The sequence below is a fragment of the Rhinopithecus bieti genome, unplaced genomic scaffold (assembly GCF_001698545.2).
Source record: "Rhinopithecus bieti isolate Rb0 unplaced genomic scaffold, ASM169854v2 scaffold_35991, whole genome shotgun sequence".
In the NCBI taxonomy this organism is placed as follows: Eukaryota; Metazoa; Chordata; class Mammalia; order Primates; family Cercopithecidae; genus Rhinopithecus; species Rhinopithecus bieti.
In genome coordinates, this window is record NW_016815039.1 from 112,628 (window position 1) to 127,979 (window position 15,352).

The 15,352-nt window shown below is 39.5% G+C and overlaps 1 long non-coding RNA gene across 1 annotated transcript in view; it reads right to left on the minus strand.

The window, feature by feature from the left end:
• LOC108515790 (uncharacterized) overlaps positions 1-554 on the minus strand; it is a 2,688-nt gene extending 2,134 nt beyond the window's left edge. Inside the window, exon 1 of the long non-coding RNA XR_001881624.1 lies at positions 371-554. This is a non-coding gene — a long non-coding RNA (uncharacterized LOC108515790). The remainder of the gene's footprint in view (positions 1-370) is intronic.
• Positions 555-15,352: the final 14,798 nt, after the last annotated feature.

Below are 15,352 nucleotides of genomic sequence, written 5' to 3' on the forward strand. Positions count from 1 at the left end.
CCTCCCAAATAGCTGGGACTACAGGCGCCCGCCACCTCGCCCGGCTAGTTTTTTGTATTTTTTTTTAGTAGAGACGGGGTTTTACCATGTTAGCCAGGATGGTCTCGATCTCCTGACCTCGTGATCCTCCCGTCTCGGCCTCCCAAAGTGCTGGGATTACAGGCTTGAGCCACCGCGCCCGGCCCTCATTAGCATTTTTTCTGGCCTTTAAAAATTTAAGCCTCCTATTCAAATGATATGATGTTCTGACAAGTTCAAATTGTTTATCTCTTACACCAGCTGGGGAAAAAAATGAATTCTCAAGTACCTTATATTTTCAAAAAATCTCAAATAGTTGACATCGTCCAAAAAGTTTGGTTGATCTATTTACGGTCATTGTACATACAAAATGGTCTGACTGAGGCACATGGGATGACTCCAGTAGAAATAAAAGGTAATGAAGGGAGTGACTGGGGATGTGATGAGTGACTTGAAAATTTTAAATGTGAGACTTCATCATTGCTGTTATCATCACTGTCACGACTCAAAGCGGCTGCAGCCAGCCCCACGCTAGGTATCGTGTATACAATCAGTTGTGCCTTACATTGTCAAAAGTGCCTAAAATTCCATATGGTCAAGTGACATTTTTAAGTTTTTAAAACATTACAAAATATTATACATATTTTCTGAGTTATCATGTGTATATACACTTACACACACATATATACGTTGTTTACAAGTGATTATGCCTGATTTTTCTGGGGACTGAGCTAAGTTTGGCTTAATTTTTATTTATTTGTATGTATCATGTCCTAGGTTTTGTTTTTTTTTTTTGAGATGAGGTCTTGCTGATTAGCATTATCATATATGGTATCATATACACTTACACACACATATATACATTGTTTACAAGTGATTATGCCTGATATTTCTGGGGACTGAGCTAAGTTTGGCTTAATTTTTATTTATTTGTATGTATCATGTCCTAGGTTTTGTTTTTTTTTTTTTGAGATGAGGTCTTGCTGATTAGCATTATCATATATGGTATCATATACAGTATCATATATGGTATCATATATGTTCAGTTAAAACTGAACAGAAAGAAATAAAGAAAAAATACAGTTCCATCAGTAAGAGTGATGATGTGGCATGAGGTAAAAATCAAGTGGGAGGACAAACATATCTGGAACCAGCTAAAAGCTGGCCCTCACTTTCATATTGCACCAGGGAGCCAATCTTTAAGCTGTATTGTTCAGGTGTGAAAAGAAAGACCATTAGGTTCTAAAGGACCAACTTCTTTTTAAAAGTAGGTTCAGATTCTAGCTCAGCCCAGTCAAGGAAGACTCAGTAGGCCTAATTCTTATTCTATCCCTTTGTACTCCCATTTACCGCGCTGATGTACAAAATGCTCATTCACTTTGAAAGATCTGAGCTGCCCTAGGAAATGGCGCAGGGAATCTAGATACCGGGTCACATGGCCTTTACTAACTAATCTTGGAGAATTCTGATGATATTAAGCAAGTAAAGTTTCCAGAGGATCAAAACCTCTTTCATTAAAATCATAAAAAGCAAAACCCACAATGATGGGGCATCGGGAAATCACCCTCTTGAATTGTCAGAAATAGATAAATAGCAGTTAACTAATCTCTAGTTTTTTGAACTGGATCCCTGTGCCTTTCTCTCATTAGTTAACCTCGTGCAACTATACCAGGCCGATGGCCTCAGAATTCATGTTAAAAGAGATCATTTATTGGTACCAATGTCGTAGCTGACTGTAGCTTAGCTAAGCCGGATGTAATTGTCAGACTCACACTGACTTAACCAGGGGTCCTGTCCTCTGTCCACGTGATTTAGAAAAGAGTGGAAGGACAAATGTCCTATATTGTGATCTAAGGAGGCAAAAGTCTTCATCATTGTTTCCTGACAAAAATTACCGAAAGTCAATGTTCTTATTTAAAAATCAAACAAACAAACAGAAAAACAAGGTCTTGCTCTATCACCCAGGCTGGAGTGCAGTGGTGCAATCACAGTTCACTGCAGCCTTGAACTCTCTGGCTTAAGTGATCCTCCTGCCTCAGTCTACCAAGAAGCTAGGACTACAGATGAGCCTTTTTTCATGTAGTGATGGGGTCTTGCTATGTTGCTTATGATGGTAACGAACTCCTGGACTTAAGCAATCCTCTTGCCTGGGCTGAAAGTCAATTTTTGATGTAGTAGTTCTAGAAATTTCCCTGGTTTATTTTGTCATTTTTGTCATAAAGGCTAAAGGAAAAAAAACTTGTGTTCAAAATGGCTTTAACCATTTTTTCTGCCCAAATTAATTGAAAATTACATCTTTCTTCTACTGCTTTGAGAGTGAAGACCTGGGACTAAGTGGGAGAGAAAAAAAATGCTTTTATGCTGCATTTGTTTTCTGAATTAATATATATTTTGGGGTATTACAGAGACATAATGAATCATCACAACTGTAAGGATTTTATAATAAGAATGAAGGAGTACCTTGATTTCTATACAAATTAAAGGAGGAAATTGTTCTAATATAATAAATCATTATCCAAAAAGAATTTTTACTATTCTTTTCAGAGATTTATGACCAAAAGACCATGAATGTCATGACAGACTACTATCAAATGCATGAATAAAGTGAAATCATAACTTGTAAAAACTATCATGATCATTTTGGTTGTGAATGACTGAAAACCCTGCCTCAACTAGCTTAAGTATAAAGGGTATGTTTTAGCCCAGGTAACTGTAAGGTTCGGAGCAGTACAACCTTTGGGCAAGTCTCATGCTCTGCTTTCTCTGTGGGTTGGCTCCACAGTCTCACGGTTTCTCCTTCTGTAGTTGCGGGTTCTGAAACAGCAGTTCTAGAACTAACATCCTCCTAAGTTCATGTCTGATGGCAAAAAAGTGTGTTCTTCAAAAATCTGTAACTCTTTGGCAGTGATCGTTTCATTACCTCTCTCAGGCTTAATCTTTATGGCTAGGGAAATGTAATGTCCTAAGTCACATGCTCCACCCTTAGATTCTTGGCTAAGACACTTCACTAAAGCCACACAGTCTGAGAATGGCGAGCAGGATAGCTCTCCACAGGAAAATAAAGGCATGGTTACCAGAAAGTGAGCAAATGAATTCTTGGTGGTATGAAAAAGAAACAGATGCTCATACATTACTTTTTTCCTTCTATGAACGATTTAGAATGCAAATCAGAAAGAAACATAATAGTTTTTACTCCCCAATTCCCAGAGGTATATTCCATTAATATTTTAATTTTTTTTTTTTTTTTTTACAGATACCTGTATTTTCTCCACATGATCTAATTTGCTTTGTTTAAGCAATGGACTTGTTTTGTTTTCCACACAGTTATCAAAATCCACATATTCTTGGATAATTTAATTTTTCTTTATTTAACACTGTTCTGTGAAGACTTTTAGGAGTATCAACGTAGTCCCCATGCTAATTCCTCCTAAAGCAAAATTCAGATCAGGGAGGCTGATACTTAAGCTTATTCTGCTCTTAGGGGAAAGTGTACTTGGGTGAAGAGGATGCAGAAATGTCTGTCTGACAATCATATATACTTAACACAATTGGGAGGATACTCTTGATATGGAATCCCCCTTAGGCAACATTATCTTGTGATCATTCTTTGTATCTGTCTCTGGATGATATTTGATAACACAGATTTTAATGGCAGCTTGTATTCCTTTGTCTAGTGTTTCATAATTTGTTTGGCTAAATCTCTGCTATAACACCTTAAGTATTACAATTTCAACTACCATATATGCACAAAATAACGTCAATAAATGTTCTTGAATATAAATCTTGTTTTGTGTCTCTAATTATTTCCTTAGGATATATAATTCAAAACAGAATTACCAGGTAAGATGGTCTAAAACGTTTTAGGTGTTTTCATACATATTGCCAAAATGCCCTCTAGAAAGATGGTTCCATTTATATTTATAATCCCACCCTTGCTAACACTTAGTATTAGAATTGTTTTATTTTAAATTTAGAAATAATATATACACATGGTTAAGAAACTTAGAGTACCATTATCTGATTTAGAGTCCCATTATTTTGATAAATTCTGCTTTCAGTGCATCTGCTGATTAACACTGTAAATCTAGGTAACATGTTTTTAACTCCACTTCCTGATTTATCAAATTTCAATTTCAATTGTCTTTATTAATGTCTGTGCTATAAAATAAGTAAAGTAGCTGAATTAGTCACGGTTGAATTCTCCAGAGACACAGAACCAATAAGATGTATAGATAAGGGAGGGAGATAGATAGATGGATAGATGATTGATAGATAGATAGATAGATAGATAGATAGATAGATAGATAGATAGATAGACAGACAGACAGAGGAGAGGCAATGTATTAGAGAACTGGCTTACCTGATTGTCAGGCTGAGAAGTTGCACAACAGGCTGCAAGCTGGAGAATCAGGGAAGCTGGTAGTGTGGCTCAGGACAATTCTGAAGGCCTCAGAACCAGGGAAGCCAATAGTGTAACTCTCAGCCCAAGGTGGAAGGCCCAGGAAACTGGGAAGCCCACTGGAGCAAATTCCAGAGTCCAAAGGCCAGTTCTGATATTTAAGGGCAAGAAAAGAAGGGTATTCCAGGTATAGAAAAGACAGAGAGCAAATATGCCATTCTTCTATCTTTCTGTTCTACTCAGGCCTCACCTGATTGGATGTGAGGGTGGGTCTTCTTTACTTAGTCCACTGATTCACATGCCAATCACTTTTAGAAGCCCCCTCCCAGATACACCCAGAACTAATGCTTTACCAGCTGTCTGTATATTTCTTCATCAGTCAAGATGATACCTGAAATTAACCATCGTGGTAGTTTGACATACCTATATCATCTCCTTCCCTCGACTTTTCCTCATTTTTTAAAACGTTATTATATCATTATAATTTGATCTTCTAAAATGAAAAGTTTTTACCTTTTTTTTGAGTTTCATCAAATTTAGGCAGAATCCTTGATCTTTGAGTAAATTTGTTCACAATCACTTCTCCAACTCTTCCCCACCTTACGTTCTTTTTTTTCCTCTCTTTCCTCTGTCAACTACAGCATCGCTTCTCCCCTAGAGAGGGGTAGAATCTATTAGATGATTAGTGAACAGAATCTGTCAGATGAATATGGCAGACGCTGCAACCTGGATGTAGTGAAAAATCACAAGAACAAGGCATGAAAAGCATCATGTAACATTACTAAAATAATATTGAAAGTCTTATTTTACTGGTAGCAGGGTTTCTCCACCTCGATACTGTTGACACTTTGGACCATATAATTATTCGTTGTCAGGGACTGTGATATGCATGTAGGATATTTTGCAATGTCCCTAGCCCCTGCTCAGGGACCCTCCCAGCTGTGACAACTAAGCATGTCTCCAGGCACTGCCCAGTGTCCCTGTGCATATTGCCCCAGTGGAAAGCCGCTGTTCTATGGGTATTCCCCAGTAGAGCTTTGTCTGCACTGCTGTTTTAATTTCAGTGGGGAGAGTGGTCTAACCTGAAGGCACAATGGGAGCAGATGAGATCTGCAGGGCAAGTACAGATGATACAGTTACACAGTGGGTGATCTAGCTGGGATCTTCTTGTTGTGATGAGACTGTGAATTTTAATCTTAAGGGGCAAATTTGTGCTTTCCCTTTTGAGGCAGAACAGACTGCTTTTGTTTGTGTGTCTCTGTGTGTGTGTGTGTGTCTGTGTGTCTGTGTGTGTGTTTTTCCCCATGCCTGTTGTGGATACTTAAGTTCTCCATTTCTCTAAGGAGTATTCCAACCCAAAGCCCCAAGCAGCAGTTCTCACATATCTAAGTTCCCTTTCAGTTTATCTGCAATATTTACTTCTTAATGTTTTGTTCTTTCCTTATAGAGTCCACCCCACTTTCAGCATTTTGAAAAATTCAAGCACATTTCTTTAAAATTGCTTTCAGATTGCTATGAAGTTAGAGCTCACTGGTTAGGAGTTCAGATGGTGCTGCATTTTTGCTTTTCATTTTTGACTCTGAGCTTATCTTCCATGTGAATCATTTTCTGCAGTCTTGCTAGGATCTGGTGGTGAAGATATTTGAGTAGGGAAGTTTTCGCCTCTCACCGGGCACTATGAGTTGAATCGGTTTTAGTAATCCAGTATTTAAGGTTAATTTCTCAGCTCATGGTGTTCTCACCCTGTACAAAATTAAAGACTGAACCCTAAACTCATGCAGAACACAAATTTGAGTGTCTGGGTTTTGTTGCCGTTGGCACTCTTCCCAAACCTGTGGTCCAAGGCTGGCAGCATGCTACATGTGGCAACTCTGGACTGGTGAACACAGTTTGGTTTTAGTCCTCATTTCATGCACGTGACTCCTCTTTCCAGCTGCCTCTTACTCGGGGGTCTCAGTTACACTTAATTTGGAATCTGGGGAATACAGCCTTAACTCTTCTACAGAGTGAATGTGAAAACTCCACCCCCAGACATAGGTCAAATTCCAGTGCCTTTTTTAGGTAATGGGTAATTTCTGGCACCTGGGGCTTTTCCTTTCTTACCTTCCAGTTCAGCTATGCTTCTTATTTTGTTTGTATTTTGCTTATTACTTTTCACTGTCATAAATTACACAGCTTGTCTCTGTGTTTAGAATGGAGGTGGGAGGCCAGTGTTGCACAAGAGTCAAGTCTAGCATGTTGACTCGGAGACTCTGGCCAGCACCACTTTGCATGGTGGGGAAGGGTACCCTCAGCGCAGATTGAGACCAGGTGCACGAAGAGTGAGACAGGCAGAGCAGGGGTAGTGAGAGGGAAAGTGAGCTGATGTGAAGGTCTTCACATGGCAACAAAAAACTCATGCCTTTGTTTCTTTGTAGGACCAGAGGTCAATGGAAATTTTTAACTATTAGCAGTGCATGGCCAGAATTATGGAACTTCTTAAGTATTAGCAGTGCATGGCCAGAATTATTTTTGAAGATATTCTGGCAGTCTGTAAGATAATTGATGATATGGAGTGTAAAACATTTAGTGAGAAAAAACAAATTAGAAGGCAGATGGTAGGTTAAGCTGAGATCATATGACAAGGAAGATCATTAACGCAGTAGTAGTTATAATGGATAGGAGGCTAAATTTAGGAAAAGATCCTGAGGTAGACTTGCAGTATTTGGTCACTAATGAAGAACGAGGAAAAATAGAGCTTGGGAGAATACTGAAGGTGCCATTTGGCAGGTGTGTTAGTCCATGCAGACTGCTATCACAGAATATCATACAATGGGTAGCTTATAAACAACATGAATTTATTTCTCCAATTCTGGAGGCTGAGAGGTCCAGAATCAAGGCACAAACAGGTTATATATCTGGGGAGGGCCTTCCTCCTGGCCACAGGCAGCCATCTTCTCCCCATAGCCTCACAAGGCGGAGAAAGTAAGCAAACTATCTGGGTCTCTTTATAAGGCACTGATCCTACTCTGAAGGCTCTGACCCCATAATTTAATTACCTCCCAAACGCCCAACCTCCTAATACCATCAACTTGGAGATTAGGTTTCGCCATGTAAATTTGGTGGTACACAAACATTCGGTCCACAGAGAAGGTACCATACATGAAGTCATGAAAACTAGCAGGTCAGATTTGGGTGAGGTCGTACCATACCCAGAAATCTATGTCTAGTGGTCACATGAAAATGATGCTCAGATAAAGTAGTCAAAGCTGGAAACATACATTGAGGAAATGTGGGGCACACAGAAATAAAGTGAGACAGGTGGACCACATCTCTAGATTATTGTAAAGCAACAAGACATCTGAGCCAAGATAAAATATGTGAGGATCCCAACTGTTAAGGAGCAAGTGAGGAAGGAAGAACAAACAAACACAAATGACAAGTAACAGCTAGAAAGTACAGAAAGAGAATACAGGAGACATGGCAGCACTGAGGAGAAGCTGCATGTTCTAAAGAGAGAATCGATCATCAGCATACACTGCAGAAAGTGTAATAGGAAAGATATTGAAAGTAAGGAAAATAGGGTCAGCATTTGGATGTACTGAACCATTTTATTTCTTAAGCGGAGGAGTATTGAAGAACATATGATAAAATATTAACACAAGTTATACTCTAGATGGTTCACTTGAGGGTATACTATGTTGTATGCTTCCTACACTTCCTATGTGTCTAGAAATATGTGATGTGTCGTTATTAAAATTTAGTAGAAATTTGAAATGAGAAAATTCAGCTCCTGATTAAGTTCGGCAATTAAAACAGTTTAGCTACCTCATTAAACCTCTCTCTGTAGTAGTGGTAGGCGCACATCTCAGGTCACATTGGATGGAAGGAACAGGTTGGGGAGGAGGTGAGGACCAGGAAGGCAGACTATTCCTCTAGAAAGTCTGGAAGTGCAGGAATGACTGCAATTAGAGTAGTTTCCTGAGGTGGCAACAGGATTGAAGGAAGAGTTTTAGAGTATTTAGCACGGGCCAGTGGTCTGTGGACTCGTAACAGAAAAAGAGAGGTTTAAGATTTAAGGAGATGCACAGGAACAGTCACTGAAGAGTCATGGAGAACATAAGCCTTATTCAGGTTAATAATTATAAGCCCCTTGGAAAATTTTTAAATGTAATATTCAAATTATCAGTTATCGCTGAGTAACAGTTCAAATCTAAACACCAGTTTTCCTGGACACAGAATGTGTCACTCTCAGAAAATGCCCAATTTGTCCTAGGGGATGGAGTGATGAGATCACCTTACTGTTTCCCAAATTTCAAAGAGCCAGGGAGACAGCAGGCAGCAGGCTGGTGCCATGTGCAATCATGATCGATTGCTGTTTAGTAAATCCTTGTGTATATACAGACATTCAAATTTCTAATGATCTCAGAAAACAGATAAGCAAAATGGAACTTTAAGACCTCTTTCGACTGTGATTTCATCAACATGTACATTTTTATTAAATCTGAGATACAGTAAAAAAAAAAAAAATTTTCAACTCAACAAATGGAAGGAAGCTTGATATAGCTTAGCATCCAGAAAAGATTAGCTTTATCTTAGCTTTTCCTGCATTATCAATGTTTTTGAACATCGACTATATATATATGTGCATATATATACACACACATATATATATGTATATGCAGCACTGAGCTAGGCATAGCAAGGGTTAAGATAACAACATATCTGCCTTCTAGGAGCTCACATGCCGGCAGAGAAGACCAGTCATCTCCATAAGAGTGGAATGTGGACTGAGTTTGGGACCAGTTTGGTAAAATTTTAAAATGGAAATTTTGTACTCATTTTATACTTTGCCCTAATAGCAAATAGGCAATTTTAGATATAGAAGTAAGGAAAAAGTAAGAATACATGGGCTACCTGTAAATCTGCATATCATCCTTGAGATGAGAAGGCTCCAAAAGGCAATGGTATTTGCTGGGGCTGAAGCGCACCATACTCAAAACCGGGACCTGAATTTGTGATTCGTGTCCCACTCTGCCACTTTCTACCCTGTGTAAGCTTAGCAAGGAAATTTAATCTCTTCAAGTTCCTGCTTCCTCATCTGTAAAATGTGGCTCGTGATTCCTACCTCAAAAGTTATTCTAAAGATTAAATGAGACAATACATTTTGAAACTGTCTTATAAATGTAAAGCTTTATATAAATGTTAGTTACACACACATGAAGGGAGTCATAAAAGAAGAATGTTGTTAAATATTGAATTACCTAAATACATCTGCAGAGAATGTGTCCTACGTGTAATGTAAATACTCTCAGGAATAAAATATTCATTAGTTTAATAAAAGCAATGAAAACTATGCCCTAGTATTCCTCCTTGTCAGTAACCCCAGAAATGACACATGACTTTTGATTTGGTATGATTCCATAAAGGAGACAGTATGTTTAATTATCTACATTTTAAATTTTAGTTTTAGATTATTAGGATGGGAGAAAGGGTTTTTTTTCAAATATGTTTTACGTTTTATAAACCTAGACATAGCCAATAAAACTACAAAGCTTCTAGCAAAGAAAACACATTTTCCGTTATAAGATCATAAAAATAAAATATTGATTACACTGAGTAGTATTTTGAATTAATTCACAGTGCTAGATTTAATCACATTTTACCATTATATGAATTACTGTCTATTCTCTTTTTGCTTGCTTTTTTTTCTCACTGAGGACTACACATTTTAAAGTTTCTATCTATCATTTCTGCACAGAAGTCACAATTAGTTTACTTGTATTTTAAGCAAACCCCACCTCCTGTGCATAAGAAAGATAACAGTATATCAAACCAACAAGCCACAGTGGTAGAGTCAACAGAAGATTCAAACCAGAATGGGTCAAACAGGAAGGGATAAATGGAGGACAGTTGTGTGGATCTGGCTATAGGTTCCGGTTTTAATAATGGTTTACTCGTTTCTGCAATGTACTAAATAGGCTTGTGGCTTTTCATGATTGAAATGAAAGGATTTGTTACATATTACTTCAGAAAATGTAAAACATCTTAGAAAGAGTATTAGGAATGCATACATTTGCTTTCTAGATCATAAAACCAACATAAATAATTTAGGCCAGACTGGAAAACTGTAACTCACTGTTCCCCAGCAAGGTCCATTGCTAATCCATATTTGATGGAATGTACATATTTAATGAGAGAGGAACAGCATTCCATTGCAGACTGAAATAAAAAGCTGGTTGTTCTGTAATTAAAGGGAAAGGAGAAAACACCAGGTTTGCTTTTCACAATTCAGCTTCCAGGTGGTGACTCTTGCCTGAGGGAGAGGCCTGCCATTTTCTTCTGCCTCAGTTCTCTCCATTTCCTCTTAAAACTGCAAGGCAGAGTGCAGGAACTGTGTTCGCTTTTTCACAGTCTTTCTTTAAACAGACCTCTCTGCAGATATTTAAAGCCTATTCCAAATGTGTTTGCCTCACTACCCCAGGGAGATCTGAGAAGAAGCCCGGAGGACTTTTTAAATATGGGCCAATTTTGTATACTTTCGTAGAAGGCTTTGGCCTATATCTGAGACAGAACTGGGCAAGACTTTGCCGCGCCTGGGTGTGAGAAGAAAGAAGAGCACATTTCATCCAGGCTACTCATTTCTGTATTCTCATAGAGAGAGACACACTGAGATGATGAACTTTGCCTGAGTTTGAACACAGAGAGAGCAGATGTACAGGGAGAAGCCTGAGAAACAAAGCAAAGAACAAAGAACTTTGCTTTGTGCCTTGGTCATGATCAAAATTTAACTGTTAAAGATGTAGCCCTTTTGGTAAAAATGCCTATGTAGCCAGAAAGATCCCACAAACGTACAAAACCCCTAAAAAAATCATATGTCGAGGCATGATGAATCATTTATACCTTGACATGTATTAATATCAGGCTGCTTGCTGTGTTTGAGGAGAACCGAGCTACAGAACCGATGAGTCTTTCTGGGAAATCCTACACAGATCCAGGGCAAGGAATAATACTCCAAGAAGAATAATCAGTGATCATAGTATGTATTGGCTGGTATCCCACTACTTACAGATCTGCAATGGGGACACAGGCCCTAGGAATGTGGGGTGGAAGGAGCTCTGATTGAAGGGGTCACAGGGTAAAACCTCAGAATTGACTCAACCTACATTTATTTCATACCTAATAGCCCTCCTGTTACAATTCATTCTATCAAACAAATATGTCTAAATGATTCAAGAGTAATGCAGACTGGAATATTGGATTGGAGAGTACAAACCTAGAGCTATTAGGATGAGAGAGAGAGAGAGAGAGAAAGAGAGAGAGAGAGAGATTTCTCTCTGTGGGTACCTAGGAGAGGAATAGAAAGGAGATACATTGTAAAGAAATATCACCATCTCAGAATCTTGCCTAAAGTCAACCATGTCACTGCATTCAGAGTAAGTATAGTCATTACTATTTACTTGTTTATTTTTTAAGAAACAGAGCCACCCTACCATTTTCAGATTGCTCTTCAGAGAGACAGAGGTGTAGGGACTATTGAATGGGCAGGCTCAGTGAAATAACAGAAGGGAACTCAAATCTCAGGCACAGCTCTGCGGCCGGAAGCATTAAGATCTCTTTCTTTTAAAATATAAAGATTGAGTCATCCAATCCCTAAAAGGGATAAGGGGGAGGATTTGGCCATGTAATTGGCACATTGCCGCATTAGCTCATATGGTAGATGAACAGAACTATATGCTTTGATTCCCAGCAATGTTCATGGCTTAATGCCAACTTCAACACTTTAAAAATGCTATTCTACAGTCCATAAGAGGAAATCTGGGGGACCAGTAAGGAAGTGATTTTCTCAGGATATTTCCAGTGAAAACTCAGCTGAAGGGAAAGGGGAAGAAACAAAATAATTATTTGTGAATGTCTTTAATTGACACGAAACAGAAGACATCACATTCAATCAGTACTCAACTCCTAGCTAATGAATGCATTTACTAAATTATCCGTAATACATTTATCCTCAAGATGAGGGCCTAGAAAAACAAGCATTCTAATTTGCTTCACCATTAGATTTGACATTTGGGCTCCAGTTGTCTTTTGAAAGGTACAGAATAGTAACCTAGACAGATACTGGGTTTTCTGTATAATTTGGCTTAGTTTCTTTGAAACCTTTTCCTCTACCTCCCTCTAGTGATTCAAATGCAGCAAAGCAGAAGAAACCCAAGCAACTGGTTTGGCTAAAAGTTTCAATTGGAAGAAAAAAATAAAAACAGAGAACTCCAGGATCCTCATGCTAAACGGCAAGGTAATTTGCTCGTCAATCCTGTATTTCTCTCAGTTTGGGCATTATCTTTACCTTCTGTTTTGTGTATTTTTTCAGAATAACAATAATGAGATCTTTAGAAGTAGCGTAGGATAAATCGGAAATACCCAGTCAAGATATGACAGTAGAGCAACTATGATTAGCGCTGGTCAAGCTTTTCTGAGACAGAGCTGGCTCTTCAGAACTGGGTGGTTTTTCCTAGGAATGCAGGAAACGTGATGCCTATGGCCCTCTAAAAGATCAAGGGAACGCAGAGAAGAGACAATACAGACATGGCCCCTGCTTTCTGCCAAACTCCTCCCCTATAAGGACAAATCTTACAGGAGCAGATGAAGCCGAACTATGTGTCAATTACATTCAACAAGTTCCTATCAAATGTCTATGCTACAAGTGGACAGAAAGGAAAACTGGAACAGAAAAGCACTTGCATTATGCACTCACGTTACAGGTGAAGTGTGTGAGTGAGAGGACAGGTGAAAATGTCTACTTTAAATGACACTAGGAAGGCTTCACTAAAGACATGTTTACAAGCTCTCAATTATAAGCACCTTCAAAGGATGGATTTCCCAGCATAGAATCAGAGATCACAGTGGCATCTTGGAGATAGGGGTGGAGGTCTGCAGCAAAATGAGACGGAAAAGCTCACTAGGGGTAGAGATGCTGATGGCATCAAATAATATTTCAGTGTTATTTAATTACAGTTATCATATGCCATGGCTTTACACATTAGCGTTGTGTATAAACCGTGATAGTCTTCAAGTTATTCAAGGGCATTCCATGTTATACCTCCTGCCATACTGTCATTGAGAAACACTGTGATTCTGATTTTTAGTGCACTTCACATTTACTTACGCACCATTTATCTGTCATACACATTGCACAGAGGCTTTCTTAAGCCTTCAGAAACAAATTAGTAGTGACCTTTACTATCAAGGCATTCAGTCTAGTGGAGAAGTCACAAATATAAGTCACTAATAGCAATACTATGTAATAAGATCAATGATAAAAAGTAAACACAGCGGATACGAAAACACACAGAAGAGAAAACACAGACGGAGAGGGAACAGTGGGGAAAAACATAGGGAGTTTCCCTAGACGAGGGACACAAAGAGCTGCCGATCTGCCATAAGGTGCCCAGGAAAGACCTGAAGACATGAGTGAGACTTTATAGACTAGTCTCCAAGTCAATCTCCAAGAATGGTAGTAATTACAAGCTCAATAGTTCTGAATCTCACAGGATGCTACGATCAGTATCTCCCATTGTTTCTGCATTCCTTTATCAAGTAAAATCTCACTGAGTGCTTACTCGGAGAAATTTTTTTCTTTTACTCTTTTAGGTCTCTTGAACACAGCAGGAAACCCGGAGAGACAAGGTTATTACCCTCCAGGAGCTTCCAGCTGGGAGGCAGGGAACAGACTAGTGGACCTACTGACCAGGGAGTTTGGCTTGCAATAAGCCCTAGAAAAGAGGTAAATAGGGTGGCATGTTCAAAAGTCAAAGGGACAGGATGAGCAGAGCATGCAGGAGCTGGTCACAGACAGCTTCTTTGAAGCACTGATATGTGAATTCAGACCTGAACATGAAGAAGGAGCAGGCAAGTAAAAAGTTGGGGTGGAACGGGAGGCATAGCCTGCAAAGGTATGGCCAGGACAAGTACTGAGCCTGAAGGAGAGAAAGAAGTTCAGCGGGCGGAATGCATGGATTGTGGGGAGGTGTACTGGAACAGATTGGAAAAGTAAGCAAGGCCAGATGGGGGTAAGGAGTTTGGGGTGTATTTTAAGTGTAATGGGAGTGATTGAAGGAAGTTAATAAGTAGGCGATGACAAAGCCTGATTTACCTCTGAAGACAGCGACACTGGCTGCTGATAAGTGGAGAATGGACAGTCGGAGGAGGGCAAGAGTGAAAGCAGAGACCAGATCTGAGGCCGCTCAGGAGCTCTGGCTAAAGACAATGGTGGCTTAGACTAGAGAGATGACAGAGGTGGAGAAAGCGAGGTCACAGAAGAGCAATATGGTGCAGATATGAGAGAGAGAATAATTCTCAGTTGATTTCTGGATATTTGGGAGATTCCCTAGAGGGATAGTGGTGTCTTTTACTGACCTGGGGATTTTTTTTGGAAAATTGACTCAAAAGGGATGATAGAGAGTTAAAGTTTGACAGGACGAAGATGGGCAGCTTCTTATAGGCCAATTTGCTAACACAAGGAATGTGTCTGTACAGGACGGGGGAGACACCAGCAAATTCACAAGATTCTATGGGACTGACCCTCTGACAGTGCTGTTTGTTCCCAGAGCATGGGATGGGCCTCCTCCCACTCTCCCTGCGTCTCATCTTGGGTCTTCTTGGTGGCTTATGAAGCAAACACGCTGCTCCAGGTACTTCCAGGTGGGGCTGAGCAAAGAGGAAACAGTCCTTTAAAAGAGAGAGCTGGCCGGGCGCGGTAGCTCACGCCTGTAATCCCAGCACTTTGGGAGGCCAAGGCAGGCGGATCACGAGGTCCAGGAGATCGAGACCATCCTGGCTAACATGGTGAAACCCTGTCTCTACTAAAAATACAAAAAAATAAAAATAAAAGTAAAAATCTTAGCTGAGCGTGGTGGCGCGTGCCTGTAATCCCAGCTACTCGGGAGACTGAGGCAG